The 16,547-nt window shown below is 44.8% G+C and overlaps 1 protein-coding gene across 3 annotated transcripts in view; it reads right to left on the bottom strand.

Moving 5' to 3' along the window:
- The window catches only part of ELMO1 (engulfment and cell motility 1), a 561,177-nt gene that overhangs the window by 529,113 nt on the left and 15,517 nt on the right, over positions 1-16,547 (bottom strand). The window contains exons 2-3 of one of the 3 annotated variants that reach the window (XM_047763109.1): positions 11,738-11,801; positions 10,033-10,122 (exon numbers count right to left, since the gene is read on the bottom strand). The exons of the other annotated variants lie outside the window; for them this stretch is intronic. The gene's annotated coding sequence lies outside the window, so the exon portion shown is untranslated. The remainder of the gene's footprint in view (positions 1-10,032; positions 10,123-11,737; positions 11,802-16,547) is intronic. 3 annotated transcript variants of the gene reach the window in all.

Here is a 16,547-nt window from a genome sequence, read left to right as displayed (position 1 = left end):
ATTTCTTAAAGTTATTTCACCTTAGTTTCACCCTACGCAAAAAAATCTGTGAAAGCGTAGGTTTGATGCACCTTGTTATACTTTTTGCAATAGGCATTGAAATAAATGATTATTTAAATATCTTTAAAAAGCCAGCATTAATACCTACCTCATCTTCAACACCACATGCTCAGAAACCTTGGCTGAGGACCTCCTAAGATTCTTTCAATAAAAGATGCTTTCCCTTCTCTTTGGAAAGATCACAAACAAAACTTTGCAAGTGCTAACCTGACACTGCACCCCCCCCCACCCCCCGCTGCCGAAGTAAGTATCATGGTTCAGACCATCAAAGGGGTCCTTTTTAGAAACTATATTCCAGTCATTTAATAGCCCAAACTCAGAGACGACAAATGGCACAAAAGTTGCCTGTGACTTTCCAAAGCAAGTGTGGCATTTAGAATTCTCTCCCAAGTTCAGATATTTGAACACTTTTTTTCTGTCAAGCAAATTAATATGTGTACAAAATGGTTTGCCAAAATGGACAACTATTCTGTCGTTAAATTCCCAGGGGGGAAAAAAAAAAAAAAAGGAACATCTCTAGGATGTGCTACATTAGCTCAAGGGTGGGGAGATATTTCTTAAGATATGTTTTGGGCTAAGACTCATTCAAATTCTAAAACTGAACCTCACAAAAAGCACGCAAGAGGCATGACGACAGCCAGCCAGGAACAAGAGTACCTGCTCCACCCCCGCCCCACCCCCAGCAAAAGCACAGGCTGAAGAACTCCATCAAATGAAATACCACTCCCCACCCATCACCTCACCCGGGGTTACCAGCAACCAAGGCTGAAGAGGCATCACAGCTCACTCCAAAGTCACCCTCCTTCAGACGGCGGCCAAACCAAAGCCACTTTGAGATGGCAAAAGACATAAAGAGCATTGTAGACTGGTTATAAGTAGAAAGACTGAAACTACTATTTTGTAAACATTTTCTGGGCCCCAAATGTTCAGCCCTTTCATGAGCAGAATCAAGCATAAATGGTCGTCTACATTATCTTTGCTATGTCTTTACTTCTCCTGCCATCATTTGAAAGCCTTTTAATAGCTGTCTCTTATTCATTTCCAGGCTGTCGCAAATTATAGTTAGAGGAGATGGCTGCTGACAGCTCCCTTCTTGTGTGCATGGCACGCTCCCGCTTTCCTGCAAGGCCTGGGGTCCTCCTTTGTGGCACATCTACAGGAACATAACGATCCTGCTTAAATGGAATAATAAAGACAATGGTACCCAGGTCTTCCAGTTCAGACGCTTTGGTTCCACAAGGCCTCTGTCTATTCTTTCTCATGCTGAAAAGAGGAGAAAAATGTTTTCCCCATACATAATCCAAAGGCATTTTATCAACATAAAGGACACATGTTTGTGAAGGGGAGAGTGAGTGTGTGTGTGTGTGTGTGTGTGTGTTGGAGGAGGGCAGGGACAGTGATTTCATTGAAAGGAATTAATATTCCAGTTATTACTAATATCATAAACCTCATCCTCTCAGGACTGACATCCCAGGGGAAAGAGAATTGGGTCAAAGGCGCAAAGCAGTCCATAAAAAAATAAAATATTTTTGAAGCTAAAATAGTACTTAATGAGAAAAAAAAAATGGAATGATCACTTTTGGCACCTGGAAAGTGGTACAGCCTGTCCCCAAATATTAAAATTGTATGAATACAAAAATAATTCTTCAGAGGAGCTTTCGGAACTCAGGCTGATGAATCCACTTATGTTGCTTCTTAACTGCCTTGACTAAATGGAACATTCGACTCTGGATAGGGATGGGGCAGAACCAGTGAGCAGCAGTGTATATGCTTGGAAGCCCAGACAATAATCAGGAAACAGAACCTTCCAACGACGCTTCTTTCTAGAACTCTGGTTCTGTCAAGTCAATATGTAACCTAAAGATCAAAACAATCAAATGAGAAGACACACTGGTGAGACCCCAAGGAAATATTTTTCAGTCTTTATGTTTTCAAAAATTCAAAGACTCAACCAATGAAAGTACAGCCATACGCAAATTAATGGCTGCTCAGAAGATGAGCTTTTTACTTTTTCTTAATTAATGTTCTGTCCTTAATCCAAAAGCAGAAGTAAAACAGACGCTGTACAGTGCTTACGTACCTCTATGGTGAAGTGTCACCTTTTTCCCTCAGGCTTTCTTTATCCCCATGGGAATGTGTTTAAATTTAAGATGCAGTCTTGGCAGTGTGTGTAGCTCAGTGATGCAAATAGCGTGGGACGGCGCCACCCAGAACTCTGTGAGTGGGAGGGCAACCAGGAAATCAACTTTCCTCTTCTCAGTGTGACTCTGTTCCGTCCAGAGGAGGATCTGGGCCCACAGATTGTCAGCTGTCTTTTTCAATGAGGGAAGGGAGGAGGCATAGAGAGGGGATGCTAAACCACACGCTGGAAGAACCTGCATTTGCAAAACACCTGCGTGTAAACTGTTCATTTCTAACTTGTCTTCTTCTCCCTCCCACCCAGCACTGCTCAGTGATGCCACATCCATCCTGGGGGCCTCGAGGTTACGAGATGGAACACAGTCACCTCTGTCACAATCAGATATTTCAAAGGAAGGGACTGCACAGATTCACCCACTCCATGGGCCGTGGCAAATCTGTTGGAGCCGCTTATTTGAAACGTCTCTTAGACCTTTCCCAGGAGTGCTAACAGGCAGAGAGAAGGGCTGATCTTCGGTCTCACCACTCTCCCATCTTGCTGTCTTTGAAGATGGCTCTCTGGACACATTCTACGTGCCAGGCAGGGGGCAGGGCACTGAGGACACAAAGATGAACATGGTACCCTCATCACGCCCAGGATCTCCCAGGCCAGCAGGGGAGAAAGAAAGGTAAACAAGCACAAGTTGATGAGTTCTTTCTTTTTCTTTGCGCGGATGTATGATTAATTCTCTATGGAGGGCCAATCAGTCAGAGGTCAGAAGGCTTTCTGAAGAAGACATTTAAGAAGGCTTGGACAGGTGGTAGAGGATGAGGAATGAAGCGCTCGGAAAGAGGCACCTGGAGTCATCCAGGGATTCCTGAAATGGGGCTTCATATCACAATTAGCTGGGACTGGGAGTCTTGCTATAAATACAGATTCCAGAATCTGCCCAGAATCAGAATTTCTGCTGTTGAGGACCCAGATTCTAAATTTTTTTTGTAACTACTGAGATAATTCTGAAGCAGCTGACTGATCTATGGATTTTTTTGCGTGGGATCCATCGATTACATCTAGCCCCCTTCCTCCAGAGAATACAGCTAAGAAAAGTGAGGCCATCAAGGTGGGCACAGATTACAATCAGTGTCAGCCCCAGGACCAGGCCTCAGGCATAGAATCCTTGATCCCGAATTCCATGGCTGGACAGCCAGAGCCCGCAGGGCTCATGAAGGGCAACCACCTTCCATGAAGCACGACACTGGGCCAAGAGCAACAGTGGTGGGTGCCTGCATGAGAGCACCAGCCACCCTGTGTCACTGGTGTGTTCATCACTGCCTCCTCCTCCCCTGGAGGGAGGCAAGTCACCCCCTGTGTATCCCCACTTTCCCGGCATCGAGTGCTTAAAGAACAGGTTAATGAGTGAAGTTCATAAACGGGGCCCACAGACGGGATGCCCCACAGCATCAGAGAAGTACTGAGAAGGTCACCTGTCCTAGGGACCTTATTTTCTCTCAAGAGAGAAAAATAAGTCCCAAGAATCCAACTCTGGTAATGGAAAACATGGTGAACTTTAGGTCATAATGCAAAGAGCAGAAAACGTCATGACATTTTTTTGTAGACATAACCTATTCTAATGAAATGGCATTTTTTTTTTCAGACAAAAGTTAAAATCAAACACAGGTTTCAGAGTCAGCAAACCTGAAGCATGGGGGAAGATACAGGAAAGGGGCATCTTGTGAGTTCATTTGTGACTCCTAATCCTTCCCCTTCTAACCATCCAATGGCCTTGAACACACAATTTTGGAGAAGAGGCTCAAAAAATATATCTCTTTTCACATCCATTGCACATTGACTGGGGCCAACGTTCCTTGGCGACATGTTTCATTTTATCATGACATTACATGGACGGCATTTCCATTTATACATGAGGAAACGGAAGCTATGAGAGCTTAATGAACTTTTTTTCCAAGCATGTAGGGAATGAGTAATTTCAAACTCCATCTGTGTAGCTGTGGAGATGGAGCCTCTGTCACTTCAAGAAAGCTCAGCAAAGTGTCTAAGAGATTGAAGGCATCAGGCCTCCAGCCAGTCAAGGCCTCTGTTTAAACACCGTCTAGTGTGGCAGTGTGGTTCCCATATAGACAACAGAGTCAAAGCAGCAATCAGAATAGTCAGATTTGCACAGACCTATGGCATTGGCTAGTTAATCACGGTGTTTCTAGAACTGAAGTAGATAGGAAGTCTACCAAACTCTCACTGAATCTACAGAAGCAGAAAAGTTCTAGGTCAAGTGAATGAAAGCCTAACCTGAACCCATAAGAACAGAGTCACGGCCCCTCCATCCATTCCCCACCTTGAACCAGTTTATAGACTCAGATCCCTTAAGTGAAGAGGAGCCTGGGTCCCCATGAGGGAGGCCCCTGGTACACTGCCAAAAATATATACTGCCCATCTTTCTCCCAGTCTTCCCCCCAAGGGACCGACTACCTTTCACTGGGGAAACTGTGCACTGGGGGAAAAGAAACAATCAAACCTTTGGGGATTACTGGTCACTGACTCTGAACTGACACTAATTCCAAGAGACCCAAAATGTCCTTAACCACCCACCAGTCAGAGTAGGAGCTTATGGAATTCAGGAGACGGATGGAGCTTCAGCTGAGAGCCATCTTGCTGGGGGTCCCTGAACCCATCCTGTGGCAATTATCCCGCTTCCAGAATGCATAATGGGATAGACAGACGCAGCAGCTGGCATTATCCCCACCCCGGGGAAGCAAGGAGTTGTTTGGTTATTTAATTGAAGGAGAAAAGGGCTGGGGAAGGTCTGAGAATGAGACTCCGAAGGCCCAAATATGCTCCACTTCCCGAGTGAGCTCAGAATATTTAAGATTGGGGTTTACTGTGTGTGTGCTGTTTGGCTTAAAAGAAATAGGCTCTGCTCAGCCCTTGAACATCAGTATAAATTGTTCCAGTGATGAAGAGCCACGACACCTATCAAGTTTCAATCGCTAGCTTGAAACCCTTGATAGCTGCTAGAAAAATAATGTGCAATTTTAGCCTAGAAACATAAATTATCAAGGCCACGGTGCTCTCCGAATGTAATAAGTGAAATGTAGGTAACCACACATGCGGGAAGGATCCCAGCCCCCAGCATGTGTCATGAATGCCTGGTCGCCCACAGGCACTGGGAGGAAGGAAGAGAGAAACATATTCTCCAGATTCAACACTGGCTGAACTGTGGATGGAGGCACAGAGGGGGTAGAAGTTTCAGGGTGTAAGCCAAAAAATGTTTTCTACATTCTTCCAACTTCTGCTCTCCTAATATCTCTGCCCCACAGGCTTTTCCGTGACTCGGAGAGAATTACAAGCAGACACGTGAGGTATAAATACTTTTGCAGGCAGTAATGCAGTGACACAATGGTGGAGTTCCCTGGAATGTTCATTACACGCAGGGTAGATCTGGGCACAGTGGAGTGGCCAGAAAGCAGAAACCACTGCCACCACAGGATTAGGGCACTGCAAAGCCAGGGGCCATTGTCCTCCCCACATCTGACATCTGGTCTGGCCCACGCCTCCGTCACCGTGACCTCAGGCGGGACTGGGCTTCAGCGAAACTGAGTGCGATGAGAGTTAACATGCCAGCCATCCCTGAACCGCGTGTCCGTGAGGCCCTGAGTCGGGGACCAAGAAGCCATTTGAAAGGGCTCTTCCGAAAGGATGCAGTGCTTGTATACACGCACCACAGGGCATCCTCCTGCAAACACGGACAGAGCACCTGTTATGGACTCAGGCCAGGGACTATTAGCCCCCAGGACCGCCAGTCTACTCAAGAACAAAGACAGGAATCAGAGTGTAAAGAGGCATGGTAAATGCCAGCCCAGAGAAGCACTGACTATGTCCTTTGAGGGGATACCAGGAAATCAAGGAGGGCTCCCAGAAGAGGTGACTTCTGAGTTGCGTCATGTTGACCATGGGGAGATGCGGGTTCGGGGCACCGCAGTCTCTTCTCTCGCCACCAAATTGCCTAGTGACTTTTCTGCCACTTCTTTTCGGCTCTAAGTTTGTCTTTAATAGTCATTTCAACCTGATTTCAACTGAAGGAATTCTGGGCTCTAACACACACTGGGGAACAGCGGTGAGCCTACTCTCCCCCCCTCCCCCACGAGTGGCTTCTGAGCAGAATTTTAAGAGGGCACCAGAGAACAGAGCAGCTAAAGGAGACCCTTCAAAGTATCCTGGTATCTCCGGCCCTTTACGTCCCTGGAGACAATCCCATATTGTGGTAACTCCAGACTGGTCTCTCCCCTGTGCAAAGTACTCTGTCTGCTGCTCCAGACGGCCAAGTAAGCAGAACCCATGAAAGGGCTCCTCACCCTCCTCACCGGGCCAGCTTCCCCACCACTGCCCTGCCTCACAGCCTCATGTGGGACATATACAAGAAGATTCTTAATAAATGGTGATGAAATGAAAAGTAAAATATCAGAGACAGAGAGCTAGTAAGCCACCGATCTGCGAAAACAGCTGCATATGGAAGGATTAGGAAATAAATTAGAAGAAACTCCAAGGATTTAGAATCCATTTCAGGTGTGCTGGAAGAAAATCCCGCCAGTATTGGGAGAACAGGTTCAAGTTGAAACCCAGGCAAGAACGAGGGTCCATCCTCTATTGGCTGCCTAATAAGCTTCTACCTTGAAGTTTATAATTCTATTTTCACTCCTTAGCACTTTCTTAGGACAAAGTTTCTCAAAGTGGAGTCAGGACCACGTGCATTGGAATCACCTAAGGGACTTGTTAAAATGCCATTTCCGGGTCCCCAGTGATTCTGAGGCACTTTAAAGTCTGCGAACCACAGAACCAGGTACTTTATCATCCTTAAGTGGCTGCAATACTCATGCTAAATCACTTGGTTAAATTGCTGCTTAAAATGTGAAGGAGACACTAGTGGCTCAATTGATTCTTTTAGAAATTGTTAAGATTCTAAAAGTAGTCATAGTGCAGTCATATTGTGACCAATTTTAAATGATGCAAAAGTGATGCACAGAAGTCAGAAAGATCTTTGCAAAACATAAATGTGATCACATCACTCCCTTGGGTAAAACACGTCAGTGATTTCCCCACTGCTCTTCTGAAAGAGGCCCAAACCCATGGTCCCGAGGAGGCCTCCTCCCCAGTCTAATCCAGGCCTGGAGTGTTCCTTGCCTGGCATTCTAGTCTTCCGTTCCTTTGACAACCAAGTCTGCCCTCCACATGACTTTCACATATGCTAGCCATCCGCAAGGACACGTCTTTTCCCAGGAAAATCTGTTCTTCCTCTTCCCAGATCTCCCAGACTATATTAATCCCCCTGTCATTGGCCCTCCCAGCATCAGCCCCTTTTCCTCCGCAGCCCCTGGCACACTTTCAATGTCACAATGATTTGCGAGATCCTCTGATTAACGTACATGTCCTGCACTGGTGTCTAAGCTGCCCATGACATCAGCTACAAGACTATTTTTTTTCCCTCGGAAGGAGACCCAACCTTGTCTATGTATCACCTGGCACATGCATGGTACGTAGCAGGTCCTCAATAAATATTTGCGGATGAACAAAGGAATTAAAGAGTCACAAAAGCAAACATTGGGGGCAAATGCAAACCCACAGGAGCCACCAAGAATTTAAAATACACTCTGATCCCTCTCCTAAAATTAAAGACTCTAAAGTCTCTACAGAGCCGTGGAGACTAAAGTCCTATGGTAGTTTCCCCTTCCCTGCCTATGATACCAGATACCTTCTTTCGCACTTATCACTTCAAATGGATGAGCCCAACTCTTCCTAATGCAATGCCTGGATTTTGAAAGAGTGAAATTTGACATTGAAAACTGCTATTACGCCATTTCTCTGGGCCTTGCATTGATCTGGTTATGAGAAATTACCCTAGAGCCTGTTTATTGTCTGAAAGATATATGTTGAAATAAAAACAGATCTGGGGGTTCTCATGATGACCTACGTCTTCTATTTTTGCACACCTTGGTGCATCTTACCATTCTCAGCTCCGGCTGTGGATTCTTAGACCGCTTCAAGGCATCTTCAAATGCTAGCAATGTTAGCAGATCTGAATGCTCTCAAATGGCCTTAAACAAACCAGCAATCATTACAACACAATTTCTACAAAGGGGGAGTGGTGTTCCACGGGGATAAAAATGAATCCACCATCACTGCCCTCTTCTCTCAGCCCTACTGCCGGCAATGGGCCCCAGCTCGGGTAATGAATGGTTTGAGGCCCTGACTGTGCTCTTTTACATGTTCCTGAAGCAAAGCTCTTACAACAGATCATCCCCCATCGTTCGCCAACTAGATACAACATTCTCATGTAATGGGTTCAATGGGGGCCAAAATGGCCAAAATCGATGGAGACTTGGCAGCAAGACACCGTAGCATTTGGTGTGCAGCAGAAAATTCCCAGATTTTGAAGAGTAAAATTGAACATTTAAACTGCCACTATGCCATTTCTCTGGGCCTTGCACTGATCTGGGCAGCCAGCCCCCTGACATGTAAATTTCCTCATCTGTAAAATGGGTACAAGGGGCATTCACAGGTTTGAACCACTGTTAATCTGATAAATATTTTGGTATGGATACAATTCTCCAGTGATTTACTGTAAATCTATATTTCACTATGAAAATCTTTTTATGGGTCTTTTAGCATTGAACAGTGGTTCCCCTCTAAAGCTGCTCTCTCAAGCCTCTCTAATCCTGATATAAAGAGGCATCAACACACGTGACAGTCTAGCAGCTGAACAATCCATACTTATTACCCTACCTGGGGGGAAGAGAAAGTGACTGAGAATTTTACCGCACACTGAGGAGAGTATGTCATTTGTCAGGTACCAAATAAGATTTGATTACAGTGATTAGACAGGTGATTTTTCATGACTATAGTCATGGGGGTGTGGGAACTATACTTTTCAAAGCACAAGCTTGGGGACAGTTTCCATTTGGCACATTTCTCTCCTACACCCACACTTCATGGCAGGTCAGTGCCTACAATGAGGTCTATTTTTTTTTTTTCTGGGCCACTCCATAAAAGCCATTACTGCTTAATGAGCTGATGAGCCTGTCAGCTAGTGGTTGTCCTCCTGAAGGAGCACAGAGAAGGCATCTAAACAAACTGGCCATAGCCAGAGAGAATGAGCAGAAATGGAAACAGGTGGCTTCTACTTAGGTGACCATAAAGTGAACTGTCCAACCGAGGGCACTTTTGAGAGTGAAAGTTGATACAGTTCATCATGCTGAGATGACAGCGCTGTCCCGGAACTGTTCACTCAGGACTGTAGACATCCTACTTTATTTTCTATTTTTAATCTCTGGAATATTTTCTAATTTGATTTACAGGTTCAGATTAAAGAAGAAAAATTAACACTTGTCTACCACCCACCTGCCCAAGAACATTCTCTATTTATAGGAAGTTCCAAATGATTCAGAAAGGGACATTTACAAAGTGTTATTGGAACCATGGAGCTAAGTCCTTAACATGCAATATCATCGTATAAAACCCAGTTCCACTGCATTAAATTCCTGCCAAATGCTCCTCTACAATTGCTCCACAAACTGGGGGGTTCTCACTGGGCTTCTGTCCAGGCTGGACAAGTGCAAACGGCCCCCAGAAGGCTGGGTTCAAGGAAAGGGAAAGACCCCCCAACTCGCCATCTCTGTTCTCTCTACCCAAAGTAAAATAATAAAACAGTAAAATCCCAGGTCAGCTGTCAATGAACGGGGGATAGAGATCTATTAAAAAGCCTTGTTATTTGAGGACCCCACGTAGCTAACATGATTCTTAATGTCAGTTCTTTTAATTCACAAATGACAGAAATTTTCCCTGACCTGTATTTCAGCAGTTTGCTTCTAAATTCCTGATGAAAAGATATCAAGCCAACAGTCTCATGAAGATTTTAGGAGGAATTCCCCAAGTTCCTTAAAGGAGACAAAATAATAAATGTATATCTTTAAATGATTTTAGCAAGATATTTGAATAAAAAATTTGAATAAAAAGTACTTAGTATTAACTAAGAATCAGGACTAGAATTAGTAGAATTACTAATCTAGAATTAACTAGAATATGAACGACATCAACAATAACAGCCAATCCAACCCCGTGCTTTCAGGGTACCCTCCTTTATGATTATCATATTTAATTACCTCAGGAACTCTAAGAGGTAGGCACTTGTTTTCCCATATGAAAGATGTAAAAACTGAGGCTGAGAAAGGTAATTATCTCACACGCAGTCAACCAGCCAAGAGTCAAAAAGACACTTGAACCCTCAACCAACAAAGTATGTATTTATTCAGCTTTAAACCTCAAAGACGCCTATATTTCAGTTTTTCCCCAATCCAATAGGCCCCTAATCTTTTATTTTTTTCAAGAATTTCAATACCCTTTCCCTCTGGTTTGCATCCAGCTGAGGGGAGGGGTGGGGGATCTCTGGATGATGTCTCTTTAGAAGAAGAGGATGGGCCCAGGACTCAGACTTGAAGGTGGGAGGGAAAGACCTGCTTTCAAGTTTTAGGTTTACAAAGTAAGCCCTCCGCTTTACTTATTTACCAACAAGTATTATGTATTTATTCAGGTAGGCCTAGAAGGAAGGGGTACAGCTGCCATCTTTCCTGGGATGGGACTCCCTCCACCTGTCCCCTTTCATCTACCTTCCCTGTAGACTTGGGACTTATATTTCTCATTGAATTCCAACTGTGTCTTTTCTTTCTCTAAAATCCTTTAGCACTCCTTTCTGCTCAATCCAAATGCCCAGCTGCTGGTAGAGCTGACACAAGCTCTCTTGCGAACTTTCTCCCCACTCCCCTGATAGTGGGGTACCCTGAACACAGCAGGTTCTTTCTTTTAACGCTCAGATTTCTAGATCTGGGAGTTCCTACTGTGGCTCAGCGATTAATGAATCTGATCAGCATCCATGAGCCATGAGGACACAGATTCGATCCCTGGCCTTGCTCAGTGGGTTAAGGATCAGGCTTTGCCATGAGCTGTGGTGTAGGTCTCAGATGCAGCTTGGATCCTTCATTGCTGTGGCTGTGGTGTAGGCAGGCAGCTACACTTCCAATTCGACCCCTAGCCTGGGAACCTCCATATCCCGCAGGTACGGCCCTAAAAGGCAAAAAAAAAAAAAAAAAGATTTCTAGATCCATCTCAAAGACCTTTCCTTGTGCACCCCTTCTTCAGTGAACTGCACACACTCTAAATACACATTGATCCATTTTATAATGAGGATCTATTAATGGGTCTGTTTCTCATTCAAGCCCCCTCCCCACACTGCTCATGTGAAGTGGGTCTTCTAATGTCCAGCAAGAGCCTGACTATGGGACATAATATGTGATCAAAACGGCTGCTGAATGAATGAATGAATGAATGATGCTGTATTATGATGGGTGCTTCAAGCCCAGCAATATTTCAGTTTTAAAATATTTATGTGCATTTTAAATATGTCGCATTTATATTTAAAATATACTACAATGACGAAATAAATCTTTATTGTGCTTCTCTCATATTAATCCAGGCAAATATTCTCAAAACGCTCACCTGAAGACTGGATGGTAACTGGGTAAGGAGTTCTAATGATGTGAAGTCACTTCCAGGCAGTGGACTAAGATGAAAAATGATGGAAACATATTTATTCCTTGATACAAGTGTTGATTTAAGGTAATTCATACTGACTTGCTAAAAAAGAGACAAGCACTGGAGAAAATAAGCAGGTGATATAATACTTTCTTTGCTCCTAAAGACCTTCCAGTACTGGGAGAGCTGCGTGGTTGTGTGCGTGTCTGTGTGTCTGTGTGTCTTTCTCTCTCACACACACGTACATAGACAACACACACATACTGTTTATTGTGTGAAAGAATTGGTCCCATTCCCCCCAATCTAAATTTTGGAATACATGGTCACTTCCCACGTCGTAGCCCAGAGTTGGAATAACCAGGGCATGAGGTCCACTATAAAAACTCTGTGAAAATGACGGGGCGGGGCAGTGGTGAGGGCGGGCAGGAGTCAAGTCAAACCCAGCCTTACTGAGCTTATTGGAATTCTCTCGTCACTCAGCCAAAAATACGAAATCTAACCAAAGTCCCTCCACTGGCTCCCACCTCCAAGCCACATGCCTTCTGGGGGCCAAGGGCAAAGCCAGCCATAGCTCTGAATTTGGATTAAAGAGCCTGAAAACAGAAAAAAAAAATTTTATTTTGAAATGCATTACGCTTCGAAATTAAGGGTAATTGTGTGTAGCAGCCTGGAAAATATAGCTCATCCAGGAATGCTCAGCCACAGAACCCCACAGCAGAAAACGCTGGCTTTCGAAATGCAATCTGAAAAGAAAAAAAAAAAAAAAAAAAAAGAAGGCACAAAGAGCGGAAGGAAGGGTGGAGGGCAGCTATACGGCTGTGACTTATAAGAAAGCACTGCCTCAAGGAGACACAGCTAGAGCACAAGCCCTGCAATATCGCCACGTTGCTGAAGCCACTAGATGCTGCACTGCTACAGGGGCTGAACAGAGAAGGTAAATAAAAAGGTTGACAGATAATTACGTAAGAAAACAAATGTGGCAAGATGAGGGCAGAAATCTAACAGACAGAGTGGAAAAGGACTCCCACATGTAGCCGTACTTTAAAGCAGTGTCCTGCTCACACTAATGGAATATCAATATCTGTTATTACCCAAATAGCTAAGGTGTATTTTACAAGCAGAGGAGGCCTTTCACCCAGTTAACTCTTTCCCACGCAGACATGTCCTTATCTTGTGCCCGAGACCTCTGCATGAGCCCGGCTGAGCTCCAGGACCACGGTCCTGCTTCATGTGTCTTACTCCCGTTATGTGGAGGTTACACTGCATGCAGTAACCAGTGGCCAGAATTCAAGACCTTGTGCAAACTCAGACGCAAACTACTAGCTACAGTTTTTGTTTTTCTTATGGGTTTTTTTTTTCCCAGCCAGAGGGTGCCAGGAAGAAACACAAACGAAATTCAGGCTTGAAACCGACTTGCGTTAGGAAGACAATTACAATTACAGGAGGAAAGGAAGCCAGGGAGGAAGTTTGGAGAACCAGAGGAAATAAATGAACATAAGGGTGAGACCATCCATCCCTGAATAAACCACCTTAGGGCAAAGGCACAACCAGTAAATAGAAAACTGGGGCACTTATAACCGCTGTCTGAGAGCCCACAACTGGACCGATTTATGCAAGAAAACATAACAGTCATTCGTAATCGGGGGAGGGAGGTTGGCAATTGGCAATGTCTGGAGATGTATTTGGTTATCACAACTGGGTGCCCTTACTGGCATCTGCTGGGTAGAAGCCAGAGAGGCTAGTAAACATCCTGGAATGCACGGGACACTCCCCACAACAAAGAATTATCCAGCCCCAAATGTCAACAGTGCTGAGGTTGAGACCGCCTGATATAAAGGGTCAACACAGAATGGGCAATAGCCTGCAGGAAGAAAAAGAAGAGAATCAGTAGCCTCAGCATCATCTAAAGGAGAAATCATCCTGGTTAAAGACTCCAGTCTCTGTTCACGTAGCTGGCATTAATCTACAGGGCAGGAGAAGTAGCAAAAATTATGACTAGCTGGAAAATCCTCTGCTGGATGTATTCCCTCTCCCCAACGGATCCCCTCACCACCAATTGCTTCTATGCTTTGCTATCACCATGACTCATCCACAGAGGATAAAAAATGTTGGCTAAAGAATATATGTCTATTCCTCTTGGCAAACATCATTCTCATTTTTGATTAATGAACTGCATTCTGGCTTACACACTTCAGCATCATGCATGAACTTGGGTGATGGGCATGCTGTCCTTGAGAGAAGGATCCCCCGAGACGAAAGAGGTCAGCTTTGGGATGTGATATCCAAAGGGAGGCACTAACTCTGACAACCTTGGCCTTGATGATGGCAGACACACCCATGGGTGCCATGGCAACCCAGGAAATATCCATCAGAACCAGGGCATTTCTACAGGCATACAGCAATGAAGGATGCGCTGCAGCATAGCTCGACGTGGAGGTGCTGGCCTCAGACCAGGCTAGTCCTAGAGAACCATCAAGAGAGCAATGAAAACAACACAGACACACAAATAGCAGGGGAGAAAGAGTCAGAAAAGCTGGGTGGAGGCTCAGATCTACCCTCCAATATGCCAGTGACATTTCATTGCTCCAAGCCTCATCTGTACAACGGGATAACAAAACTATAGGAGTTATTCCCCTCCATTTCCAAAACAGCATTCCAGAAGGAAGTGCAGCAGCTGTCGGCAAAAGGAGGAAAATCTTGCGTGGATCGAGTGGCTCCAGGCCCGCAGGGGCAATGCTCAGTCAGGGCTTACTCTACCCTGGGGTCCTAAAACCACTGCTCCTTATCCAGCAAGTACAACCCACCCAACACAGAGTACGTTTCCCAGTGTTTTCCACTGAGGAAAGTTCCATTCCCTACATTAAGTGTCAGGTCTAAAATAGCCAAAACTAGCCTCAGGTCCTAAAATTGAGGTTCCAATAATAATCCTGCTCAGATTCTAGAACTCGGGGTCTGTGGGGGCCCAGAGCATGGACTGAGACTCACCACCTCTTTCTATTTATACATGTGACTAATTTCTCTACTCAGCACTTTGCCAGGTTGTTGCTGTGGTTAATTCTGTTTGATGAGCTAGCATTCCTTCTCCCACGTGGATTCCTATCGGATACTCAGCTACTCACCCCACCTTAGGACAGTGACAAAATTCTGCTCACACCGACGTGCACTTATTCTATGACAGTTTAGAAAACATAGTACCATGTCTTCAGTTGAATAAATTAATCGTGGATCATAAGAGTGATTTGAGGGCTTCAGTTCTGACTATGACAAAGAAGTTCCGATTGTTAACACTCAGCCTGAACTATCCAGGGAACTAAAAACTGCAACTGGCGTATGCATTGTGCTTGCAGGCTGGCTCTGCTGTAACCAAAAATGCTGTGCTAGGCATATCCAGAGGCTGTCACGGGCCACACACATTTCATGGGCGCTTTGGCCCCTGGATGGATAGCTGGTCTTCAAAATCCTGATGTTTTGGATCATGCTAAAGGAAGGTCTCAGCCTTTTTCTTCTTTGGTTGGCCAGTTCCAAGCCCTGGTCACCTAAGAAGCTTAATCTACTTATGGATCACAGCAGTGTGGCTGCCACCAGAAGAGATTACTACTGTCTTTGCAAACCTCTGAATGTAATTAAAATCACACATATGGGGACTGTGAGGCGCAAAATATGAAAGGAAAAGTTCAGTGGAATAAAGGTCCAAAGACCTCAAAAGTTTAAAGACCTCAAAAGCTCTAAACTGCAAGTTGGCCCAAAGAAAGTACTTGCAGCTGTTACTAGAGTTATTACACGTAAACTACTCTCTGTTCACATCAGTGGAGTGAAAAACATACACCTGGATCTCCAGCTTTGCCAAGACGGCAGCATCAGGGCCCAGCAGACCATCAAGCTCTATAAACAGTAACATTTTAAAAGAGCACTCAATGGCTGATGCTCTTACTGCATCAGACTCAACATTTGGAAAAGACATCTCTTGCAGGAGATTAAACCAACAGCATTTTGTAAGGATTGGGGCGGGGGGCAGTGTGGAGGTGCTAAATGTTTCTTAAAGTATGGCCTTATGAACCACGTTCATCAGAATCCCTGGCAAATGGTTTAAAATGTACATCCTAGGGCCTCCAGAATTATAAAAACAGACTTTTGTTCGTCTCGACCCACATTAAGCAATACATTCGACATTAAGATTTGGTGTCTGGGGAGTTCCCGGTGTGGCGCAGTGGTTAACAAATCTGACTAGGGACCATGAGGTTGCAGGTTCGATCCCTGGCCTCTCTCCGTGGGTTAAGGATCTGGCGTTGCCGTGAGCTGTGGTGTAGGTTGCAGATGCGGCTCGGATCCCAAGTTGCTGTGGCTCTGGCGTAGGCCGGTGGCTACAGCTCTGATTAGACCCCTAGCCTGGGAACCTCCATATGCTGCGGGAGTGGCCCTAGAAAAGGCAAAAAGACAAAAAAAAAAAAGATTTGGTGTCTGTTTTGTAAAACATTCTATTTTCTACTATATTCTCTTCTATTGCATGTGTTCAACTGCTGTTCTGGACCTAACAGATTGGTATTCCGATCCATTCCTGGTTGCAACCTTAAGCTTCAAAAACACTAGACTAGTTGACTAGAAGAAGCAGAACTGGAGTTGTGTAACCAGCAGCCAACACTTGAGGCTTTGTGCTGCAGAGAGGGTTTAGTAATCCCTCACCTTTTCTAAGTTCAACAGAAAGTGTGTCTTACAAACCAAACTATCCACTTGGATGGTTTCAGGCATTAAAAGGTGGTTGCAAGCTTCAGTTACA

The sequence above is a fragment of the Phacochoerus africanus genome, chromosome 16, assembly GCF_016906955.1.
Source record: "Phacochoerus africanus isolate WHEZ1 chromosome 16, ROS_Pafr_v1, whole genome shotgun sequence".
Lineage (NCBI taxonomy): Eukaryota > Metazoa > Chordata > Mammalia > Artiodactyla > Suidae > Phacochoerus > Phacochoerus africanus.
The sequence above is the reverse complement of the archived record's forward strand: the minus strand, read 5'-3'. Positions and strand labels throughout refer to the sequence as shown.